Below are 7,382 nucleotides of genomic sequence, written 5' to 3'. Positions count from 1 at the left end.
ATAGGAAAGCATGAGCTTTCTCCCCTTTTCAAATCCATTCCTAGTTTTGGCTTCAAATCTTTGACAGATAATCTGTCAGATAATCTTTCTGTGTAAATAGACCCTAATTTACCCTCAAAATATCCATATTAATGGCTGAAGATTGGTTTAATTTGCTCCCACCATTGCACTACATAATAGTTGATGCAAGTAACATACTAATCTTTATGAAGTGGCCTTTTTTTTTTAAGGGTTATGTATTAAAATATTGCATATACTGTTGTCTAACTACTGTATTATGTCTTCACCCGTCACTTTTTAATCTTACACTAGAACAAAATGAAAAGGGAAAGCGTCCCTGTGTGAAACATAGGGTGGGTATTACTTGCATATGTAGTAAAATAGCACTCCCCTATGAATGTTGTGCTTAGAGCACAACACTGATACCAAAGAAATGCCTGTGAATAAGGCCAGTGCTGTGGGTGTGTAGCCAGCAGTCATAATCGGATGATCCCTAGAGAACCAGAATTAAATCAATTGTACATTGAAGGTGTGTTGTCAAAATCTGGGCCTTGCCCGATGCCAGAATTTAATCAACTGTACACTCAAGGTGTGTTGCCAAAATTCTTAAACAGGAACTACTGGATATCTGATCTAGACATTTGTTATGCTAATAATAAATATGTTTTTAAGGACCACTGTAGTATAAACATAGAGGTATAATTATAGAGCATAATTATGATATAAGTATAATTGATTTACTTATCTTACACAATAAACAAGAACCTGTAATTAACTGGACCTGTATGGACAACACCACTTATCTTTGTTATTTTAAACCTGACCTTTTTTTTTAATTGGTATATAGTGGTCCCTCAGCATACGATATTAATTGGTTCCAAGAAGAAACCATTGTATGTTGAGACCAACAATTTATGGAAAACTGTCCCAGGTAAAGAGCAGCACAGGACATGTAGTATCACACTATACTCTGGAGAATCACTACTAGACAGCGAACCAGTGCAGGCACTTCACTAATACTGGGGTTTTACCATAAAACTGGCCAGTTTAATTGGTTGATCATCTAGTTTGTTACATGTGCTGCAGATCCTGACTGTCCATAGCATTGTATGTTGAGTCTGGTCTCGAGTTACGATGGTCCAGAAAGGACCATTGTATGTTAAAAATATTGTATGCCATTGTAAGTTGAGGGATCACTGTACTAATACATAATTGTGACAATTTCAGAAATATTTGTGGTAAGTTAAATAAGTGAAATGCTAATAGGTAATGTAGAGTATTACATCTGTAAATGCAGATACAATGCTTGTACATAGTATTTTGTTGTATCATTCAGATGTGTCAGTGTCTATATAAAGTAAATATTTATGGGAAAGTTTGCTTCTTTATTGAGAAAGGGATTGTGTGCTGTATTCTATACCTTTCAGTAATAATGAGTGTGTTCACTCTTTCTCCATAGTGCGAACCGCGAATATACGCACGTAGTTTTGAGGTTGATGCGTTCGCTGGGAAGTATACGATATACGCCCGCACAATGCACACTACGTATGAGCTTACGACCGGATCGTATACGGCGCTGTGAAAAATGAACAAGACCATTGTTTGAGGACGGAAATGTTGAAACTCACGGCCGTGGATTTCAGTGCGGTCTCGTACGAAGTACTTATTTCAGCCAAATTGAACTTGATTTTTTGATCCAAAAGGTTCTGTGAGTTTTATTGGGCTGGGCGAAGATTTCCAAGTAAATGACCTGTTTCAGATCGCTCCGAAAGAAGCTAGGGAAGCATAACTGTACTACAGGCGTATGTTCGCGGTTCGTACGCATCCGGTCGCATGTCTACTTTTCCCACGCCCGTAGTTTCAGCCGCACATGTACGGCGGCGTACGAGCTACGGCCGGACTCATACGCAGTGTGAACATATCCTTATAGTGTGTTTATACAGAGAGATTTATCTGACAGATTTTTGAAGCCAAAGCCAGGAACAGACTATAAACAGAGAAGAGGTCATAAAGGAGAGACTGATATTTCTCTCTTCAGATCCATTCCTGGCTTTGGCTTCAAAAATCTGTCAGATAAATCTGTGTGAACGCACTGTTACCATCAATCTAAAAATGCAAATGGCTTCTTGTTTCAAATGCTTATTCAAGCCAACTACATACAGCATATTTACAGTTTCATGTGTAAAGTGCATCTAAAATAATAAGTCTAAAGCAGCAGGGGTGACAGGGGGAGGGGGAGAAGCTGGTGGACAGGGGGAGCAGCTGGGGTGACAGGGGGAGGGCGAGAAGCTGGGGGGAGGGAGAGCAGCTGGGGCGACAGGGGAGGGGGAGCAGCTGGGGCGACAGGGGGAGGGGGAGCAGTTGGGGCGACGGGGAGGGGAAGCAGCTAGGGGGGGCAGGGGCCAGGGGAGGGGAAGCAGCTAGGGTTGGCAGGGGGAGGGGAGGCAGCTAGGGGTGGCAGGGGCCGGGGGAGAAGCTTGGGGGGAGGGGAAGCAGCTGGGAGTGGCAAGGGGAGACGCTGGGGGCAGGGGGAGCAGTTGGGGAGATGCTGGGAGCAGTTGGGGAGATGCTGGGGCGGGGGCAGTTGGGGGTGGCAGGGGGAGATGCTGGGGGCAGGGGGAGCAGTTAGGGAGATGCTGGGGGTGGCAGGGGGAGAATCTGGGGGAAACACTGAAGCTATTATAGATAGCTAAATGTCATGTCCTTTGGCCAATTGTGTCTCTTCCCACCCGCTGATCGCTAAGATTGGTCAGTCAATTCTGACTGACCAATCACAGCTACAGAGGACAAGAACCTCAGTTCTGTAGTTCCAATATCCTCCTATCATTTAGAGTAGTGAAGAGATCTGTCCAGTGCTACTGTGATTTATGTGCTGAGGGAGAAAGTAAAGAAATACATACCCCACATAAGATGTCCCAAAATAATTGCCATGATCATTATTTTGATGTCCGCTGTGATAACGTTTGTTATTCAGATCAGATCATAAAGGAAAGACTGAGATTTCTCATTTTTTCAAATCCATTCCTGGCTTTGGCTTCAAAAATCTGTCTGATAATTCTCTCTGTGTAAAGGCACCCATAGGCATCATCTTCTATCCATGTGGTAAAGCTTTACCATCTCTTGGATGGGAACTGCCAAAATATTACCTGGTATTCGTAAATCTTATAAATCTTTAATATAATCACATATGATATTTAAGTTTACGCAACTAAACTATTTTTAACAATTTAGGTCCCACAGTAATTATTTCCCATATAATAATAGTTCCCCCACCACCAGTACATAATTCTTTATCACATACATATGGAGAACTTGGATCACGCTCTCAAAAGAATTTATCTAGACAATTTTTTTTTTTAAAATGGTCCTCCGTAATTTTTTCAGAGGATCTGACCCAACAAATATTGAGAGGATCTCAACTAGTGCATTCTGCCACTCCTAATGTGGTTCTACATGAAATACATTTCCGCTTTATACACAAGGCAATATATGCCTTTAATATTCCTTTTTCCAACTCCCACACTTCTCACATAAACAGTTGCCCGAAATGTTCACTTCCTAAAGCAGACTTGTTTCACTGTGCCTGGGCCTGCATGCGAGTGCAGGAATTTTGGGACTCTGTGCGGCTCTATCTTTTGTCCACTTGGGGCCATGCCATACCACTTCTCCCTCTTAGTTATCTTTTTCATTTTATTGATATAGACTCTACTACTCCCTCTCCTAAATTACTTACTTCTAATGGTGCATTTACACAGACAGATTTATCTGACAGATCTTTGAAGCCAAAACCAGGAACAGACTATAAACAGGGATCAGGTCATAAAGGAAAGGCTGAGATTTCTCCTCTTTTCAAATCCATTCCTGGCTTTGGCTTCCAAAATCTGTCAGATAAATCTTTGTGTAAATGCACCCTTAAGGAATTCATTTAACTCTATTAGTTTCCCTGAAATGTTTATTAAGACACTGGATACTGGATACTCTACCAGACATTTCTGAGGTAATCTCCGCTCTGAAGGAGATCTTTCATTGGGAACTTTTGGATGTATTGCGCACCAAAGAAAAATCAACAAAAACATTTATGTCCAAATGGACACAATTTCTAATTCATGATTTTACTATAGAAGAGAGAGACTCTGTCATTAATCAATTTAAGGACACTGATTGGTATTGCATGGCCGCCCAACAGGGAACTCTGGGAGCACTCCAAATATCTTCTCTTAAATATCTTCTCTGTTAAAGACAATTCTCTCCATTCTATTGGTAGCATATTTGAATATCTGACATCTATACCATGTTTTAAGGTGATATTATAGGTTACTGTTTTTCTACCTATGTTTTTGGTAAGACTACGTTGTATTGTATATGATAATATGTCTTTTAGGCTGGATTCACACGCTGTAACAGTGCGGGCGTAAAATTTTTTGTCCCGTACATATCCGGGTGGTCTTGCGGCTGTATTTGAAAAGCACTTACGGTCTTATCGTAAGAGTCCGGCCGTAGTGTCATGATGTTTCTTGGCTTGTTTGGCCCCGGTCGAAAGCATGTAATTTATTCATGAATCTGCCCCCGGCCCAAATAAGCACACCCACATCCCTATAAACTCTCCGCCCACTCGCGAAGTACGCCCATATGGTTGTAGTGTTTGGAAGCAAGCCAAAAAAGATAGCGACATGTCTGATGAGGCAAATAATGTGCCCTATGGGCCAGCACGGCGAATGAGGCTGCGCCGCAAACACCAGCCCGTGGTGCTTGCTATCCTCTGGAAGATGCGTAATTATTACCTGCGTTTGTGTGTAAGTATTATTTGTTGATGTATTTTTTTTTTTTTTTTTTTTTTTTTAAAAGCTTTATGTACCTTTTTTAGAACTAGCCTTACAAACTGTTTAGGCTTATAATCCGTAAAACATTGATTTAAATGTATTGTTTATGCAAGCTCCCTTAAGTACTGTTGACCAAAGGTCCTTAAATGCAACAGTGTACTCATTTTCTGACTAATTGAGATGTCTTCAAAATTATTAATGTAATTTTTTTAAAAATTTTCTCAGAGGCAAAAAGACGCAGAGCAGCGCCGTCTGCAGGAGGTGGGACGCAGATATTGGGTCCACCCCATCAATGTGCGGAGGGAGACCCGTGGCCACATTGGTTGCCTGTATGCTGATTTGCGCCGGTATGTCGATTTTAATAGATAAAAGTTGGATAATGTTTGAATGTAATATGGTAATGTAAAGGTTACTGTCCCCAAATGTTTAGGCCAAAGTCCATTATGTTTTATTTAGGTTTTGGTTTATCCTTACAACGTTTGATGTTAATTTCTACATTTGTAAACCCTATGACATCTTCCTCTGATGTGTGTTTCTGTGTAATATTTGTGATCAATATTTTTCTTCATTTGTTGCAGCCATCCTGACAAGTTCCAGGACTTCGTCAGGCTGCCTATGGAGGCGTTTGATAATTTGCTTTCGATTTTGAGCCCACATCTCCAGAGACAGGACACCTACATGCGGAAATCCATCCCTCCTGTGGGACGTCTACATGCGGAAATCCATCCCTCCTGTGGGACGTCTGCTCATAACGTTAAGGTGAAGAGGCTTTCTTTTAATTGTAACTATTTGTTCATGTATTTTTATGTAAATCTAATATTGTCTTAAAAGATGTAATAATGTAATATTTAGCTGACTGTGAAATATAATACAAAACTTAATGATTTTTTTTTCTTTTTTTTTTCCAAGATTCTTGGCGACAGGGGAGAGTTATGCATCGTTGCACCTCCAATTCCGGGTTGGTAAGTCCACCATCTCTGGAATTGTGAGGTGCACGTGCGGCGTGATCTGGGAGCATTTGCAGCCCATCGTGATGCCCAGTCCGACCCGGGAGATTTGGTTGCAGTCAGCAGCAGGCTTTCAGTCTGTGGCCAATTTCCCCAACTGTATAGGGGCGGTTGATGGTAAGCACATACGTGTGCGTCAACCACCGCGATCAGGATCACAGTATTTCAATTATAAGAAATTTTTTTCTGTGGTCCTGATCGCGGTTGTTGATTCCACATATCGTTTCCTTGCCATCGACGTGGGCTCCTATGGCAGTACTGGGGACTCCCGGGCGCTACTGAGATCAGAGTTTGGGAGGCGAATTCTGTTAGATCACGTGACTCTACCTCCTCCCACTCCTCTTCCGGGTACCACGCATCCCGCTCCATTCGTCATGGTAGGGGATCAAGCCTTCCCTTTACTGAACAACCTGCTGCGCCCTTACCCACGGAGAGGGCTGGATGAACGGGGGAGAGTATTTAACCGGAGGCTGAGCCGGGCACGTAACTTCGTGGAGTGCGCCTTCGGAATCATGACTAGTCAGTGGAGAGTGTTTACCACTGCCCTGCAGTTGAACTTGGGCACAGTTGACATGGTCATTAAAGCTGCCTGTGTTCTCCACAACTACCTCCGGGACTATGCTCCCACCCCGGAGGTGGACGTGGAGACACTGCCAGCTTTTAGTGCCCCTATCAACTATGGCCAAGGGAGACAACTCAACCGCGGGATAGTGGTCAGGAACCTCTTTGCTGACTACTTCATGACTCCTGAAGGCGCCGTGCCCGTGCCCCTTTCACAGCCTCCGTTATGAGCCACGGCCACAGGACTGATGTTTTTCCGCATGTATGTCACCTGTCTCTGGGATGTGTTATTTTTTTTTTTCTTTGGGTCTTTGAGCCAGATGTATTTGTTTATATTTAATTAGCCTTATATTTTTTATAAAAAAAATATATACATTTTGTTATTCCACTAAACAATGTGTTTTCAATGTATGTCAACCATGTTGTGTGTTCCCACATAGTAGTGTTCGAAAATACACCTAACTTAACTACATATACTACTGGCCACTAATTATCGAGCATGGTCACATCCTGCTAATGTTAATTGGATAGTCCTTTGAACCTAGTGTGCTGAAACATTTATGTGATCAAAACATGTGCATTTCCTATGGAGTGACCAGCAGGGTGCGCACTATATGTAGAACTTTCTAGTGTGGGATATGTAACAGGATCTGATATCTTCTAGTGCCAAAGTCCATCTCACTTCTTAACAATCACTATTAACACACCACATATATCCCTCCACACATCACCCAGGTGCGCCAGCTGGATGTGGTCTACTTAGGTTGCGTTTCTAAAAAAATCTTTATCCATACATTTTTTGAAGTAAAACACAGAAGAGTGTATTAAAATCTGAGAAATCTCGCTCTTTACTTTATCACCTGTTCCTTGTCTACAGTCATCTCCTGCATTTCTTATCAAAAATCAATAACATCAATCTGCCTGTGTAAACGCGACATTATGTAGTTTATTGTGTGTACGTTGATATATCCTCCACTTAGTACATAATGACCAC

This window comes from Dendropsophus ebraccatus, unplaced genomic scaffold (genome assembly GCF_027789765.1).
Source record: "Dendropsophus ebraccatus isolate aDenEbr1 unplaced genomic scaffold, aDenEbr1.pat pat_scaffold_837_ctg1, whole genome shotgun sequence".
NCBI classification, from domain to species: Eukaryota; Metazoa; Chordata; class Amphibia; order Anura; family Hylidae; genus Dendropsophus; species Dendropsophus ebraccatus.
This window is presented reverse-complemented; position numbering follows the sequence as displayed.